This window comes from Limulus polyphemus, unplaced genomic scaffold (genome assembly GCF_000517525.1).
Source record: "Limulus polyphemus unplaced genomic scaffold, Limulus_polyphemus-2.1.2 Scaffold1514, whole genome shotgun sequence".
NCBI classification, from domain to species: Eukaryota; Metazoa; Arthropoda; class Merostomata; order Xiphosura; family Limulidae; genus Limulus; species Limulus polyphemus.
Genome location: NW_013667124.1, coordinates 260,557 through 264,666, shown reverse-complemented (window position 1 = coordinate 264,666; position 4,110 = coordinate 260,557). Strand labels below are relative to the sequence as shown.

The 4,110-nt window shown below is 34.4% G+C and overlaps 1 protein-coding gene across 1 annotated transcript in view; it reads left to right on the top strand.

Moving 5' to 3' along the window:
* Positions 1–2,807: 2,807 nt before the first annotated feature.
* The window catches only part of LOC106463908, a 150,389-nt gene continuing 149,086 nt past the window's right edge, over positions 2,808–4,110 (top strand). Inside the window, exon 1 of the mRNA XM_022391547.1 lies at positions 2,808–2,986. The gene's annotated coding sequence lies outside the window, so the exon portion shown is untranslated. The remainder of the gene's footprint in view (positions 2,987–4,110) is intronic.

Below are 4,110 nucleotides of genomic sequence, written 5' to 3'. Positions count from 1 at the left end.
TCATAGAAACCAAAAATTCGTTTTCTTTTTTTTTTTCTTTTTATCTTACATTTAAACAGAAATACATTTTAATTTCATTACAGAGTTATTTCTAAAAACAATGACCCATTCTTGACGAGTGTATTTTTACTTTCCAATATAATTGAAATGTGTTGCTACTCGATCCAGATAACGTCAATTACACAGGCGACTTCTGTAAAATTGACTTAATTATTAAGGGAATTTTGAAGAAGGTTGTTAAATATTAGGCTTACAATAATTGTCTTGGATATCCAGTGATTATGCTATGAATAATTCATTGGATGATACATCGATCCAAACGAACAGTTCTAGATTTATCATAATTATGCACATTTATAGTGCACAAGCCGAAATCCAATCAGCTTGTATGAGAAGGAAACAAGAAATATCTCGATTGTAACACTTCCAAAACTGTAACTTGTAGAGTTTACTAATTAATCAATATTTCCATTCCGAAAAACGAAACAAGGCGTGCAAGACTTGCTTTTTTTAATAAAACACTTCCGTTCAAAAGTAAGACACACCAACACATTTATTTATTTATAAGCAGAATTTATTTTTTTTGTCATTTAGAGAATAGCTATATATAGCTGATAATTATAAGTAAATTTTGATGGAAGAGAATTTTAAAAAATCGGTTTCATAACCAATGCAGAGTTTACGGACATTTTTTTTTAAAGCCTGCCACTTTCTTTTACGTACTATGTGTCTTCTAAACGCAAAATCTGCGTAGCTTTTTACTAACTTATCCCTCTTTTTTCCAACTATTACACTCGTTATTATGAAAACTAAAATAAAAAGTTAATTTTCTAAAATTCGAAGTTTCTTTGCTGTAATCTTTGTCCCCCTCCGCCGGTGATTCCGCAGTAAGTATGGGGCTTATAAGGCTCAATGCCTGCTTTGGGTACAAAACAGATAACGTATTGTGTAGTTTTGTGTTAACAACAAACAAACTTCGCTGTACTCCATGTACAAGCCAAAGCCGAAAGCTTTCACCTCGTAGGCTCCCTTTTCTTGCATTATATTATAATAAAGGTAAAAATATAATTAGGTAACGACTAACAAACCTTTCTTTTTAGCAACGGCGTAGCGCCTCGTAGAACGGCTCTGAGTTATATTTATTTTTTGCTTTCTTTTCAAGTACAAACCTTTAGCTCATAGCTCTGTCATTTCTTGACCGATTTGAGATCTAATTGCAGTTTTCAACTCAGGAGGTCAAACCCTTTCGATTAATGTATTTGATCACGTCCAAGGTCTCATACATTACTTTGCTCTTACCCTGCCAGAATAATTTCAAATTGAGGGTAGGCTGGTAGAGATCCTGATGAGTAATAAAACAGAATCGGGTATGCATGCGCCCCACGCTTGGTATTGTTGGCGCAGAAAAATATAGCTAATAAAATAGAATAAAAAGAAGACCTCATAGATAAATTTACTCTAATTCTGCCGAAAAGAATTTCAAGTGCCGCGGCTATTGAGAATTCTCTCTTGTTTCAATTGTTTAACTCATGTCATCTCGCTATACTATAAGTACACAAGTCAAAGTAGAAATATTTAATTTTTATAGGTCACGTTTTCTGTGAGACTACATATAATTACAGCGTGAATTAGAAAATATTTTGTTTTTCTGTTGTAAATTGCGTTGTGGTTTAAATACTTACAAAATACAGTAAAATGACATGACTTCGAAACCTCCGATTTCTTGTTAGAAACTTTATGAAAGAAACTTGTGCACGATTAGGGCCTGATTTAACAAACCTTGTTTTTGGAAATTGTTTTTCACGTGGCCTTTGTGTATTTTAAGCACATATACACCAAGAATTAGAGAGATTTCACTTTCTAATTAGTATTTTTTGCATTACTTTTGAACAAACGAAACAAAATTTAAACAGCCCATAATTTAAAAACACTTTTTATTACTTTATAAGTATAAAATGTAAGTGGGCCCCTACGTTTATTTCCCTATAATTGTAGTTACGATTCTGGATGATTTGCCTTCCCCACTCCTTTTGGCACGGACGATTGCGAAGCTTACTTATACCACTGTCCCCTCTTCTTCCGTCCCCCGGTGGGACTGCGGCAAGTCTTTGGACTTACAACGCTAGCATCAGGGGTTCGATTCCTATCGGTGGACACAGCAGATAGCCCGATGTGGCTTTGCTATAAGAAAACACACACACACACACCTTCTTCTTCCCGTCGAAAGGCAAATTTATAATAACGACAATTATAATGGCCCTAAAGTATCGTCGTACATACAACTGGTAAATTAAATTTATTGTCGATGAAAAAAATTAAGGAAATAATAAAGAAAAATATATTTTTTAAAAAGCTGGTTTATTATTTTATTATTCACTTTATATTTTATTATTTATTATCATACTTGCAACGCGCGGTGGGCCCGTTTGCCCATTGGACAAAACGGTCCTGTTAACAGTAAGTTTAATTTTTGCCAATGGAAAACTGAACTCTCTGTTTTATATTATCACCTGATAGGTATTAGTGATTATATAACTATTATTAATCCTACAGTAACTGATCGCTGTATTAAAACTTTTATATCTATATTTGTAGAACACATCACCTGTTCGGCTGTGAAAAGTAAGTATAATGTGTTATAAGGTTATTGCGGTGATTTGGTCATATAACGTTTAACACTGCAAGAGAATGGATATGAGAAAGAATCTCTTCGAGTTTCAAAGAGGGATGATGACAGGTCCTTGACAAAAGAGTTGTTATCTGGGATCGTTACTTTGACCTTTTGTTTTTTTTACCTTTAGTGTCAACCGAAAAAGAACATTGCTTCTACAAAGAAAAACTATGGCTACAAACCACTGGTGACTGACCAAAGAAAAATATAATCAGACTGGTTTCATTAAGAGTAACAGGCATCCGAGTGTGTTTCAAAGGACAGACAGGTTTCATTAAGGGTAACAGGTATTCAAAGGACCTCTACCCATACTAGGTAAGGAATATTAGAAAAACTGTCATGTGACAGCCACAACCAATCAAAAACTTCTCATCTCAGTTGTAAACAGAAAAGCAAAACTTCGGTGACCATTTAGAAACTCAAACTGTAAACATTGAACAACAGGAAACAAGAGGAGTGTTCTAATAACTAGTATGCTGGCAATAAAATAAATATATGCTGGTATAAAGAATGTTCTCGTGGTAAGAGTTGTGTTTTTTTATTTCTTTAGAAAAGGCGAATAACCTCCTGAATATGCCTGAACATTGTTTTCATCATGCCGACCACACTGTTGCATTTCCACTCTGATGGACAAGATCTTTCAAGACGATATTGAAAAATCGGTCATGCTCTTGAAGTCCAAAATTTTAAAAAGGAAATACAGCAACTTCGTCAAATCTCAGTTTGATTAAGCTTTTTGGGATGACTTTTAACGTTTCATTTCTCGTCATAATCCTATGTCCATCCTTCTTCGACGAGAGGGGTACAATCGAATCAGGCACCTTACATAATATGATTGAAATTTATGCCACGCCGAGTTGAGCTGCGAAAAGTAGTCCAATCCTATATTAGGCAATAAAGCGGCCACTCACTGTATCTGTCGAGATGTAATTTATCATATAAATCTCAAGATCACTAGGTGTGATATAAAAAAAGAATAAATAATTATCAAGATGTAGAAACGTTACTATCCCCCAGTGACACAGCGGTATGTCTGCAGACTTACAATGCTAGAAACCGGATTTCGATACCCGTGGTGGGCAGAGCACAGATAGCCCATTGTGTGGCTTTATACTTAACTTCAATCAAAAGAAATAATAATTTCACTAAGTATTTTCCTACAAGAATTGGAAAGTTCATGGAAGCAAATGTCTTTTGTTTTTTAAATGAGAACAAGGTTTTAAGATCGTGTTGACTGACATGTTAATATATACACCTGGAAAAAAGTTAAGCACCCCCAAATATTTTTCAGGATTGCTTATTGAAAATAAGGTTTAATTTTCATGATGTTGAGCATTGTTCATAATTTCAAACATAATTAAAAGGATGTGAGCGTTCAGGTGTGACATTTAAATCAGGCGCGTTTTTTTCCCCACATGCAACTTGCTCCCTTCTTCACG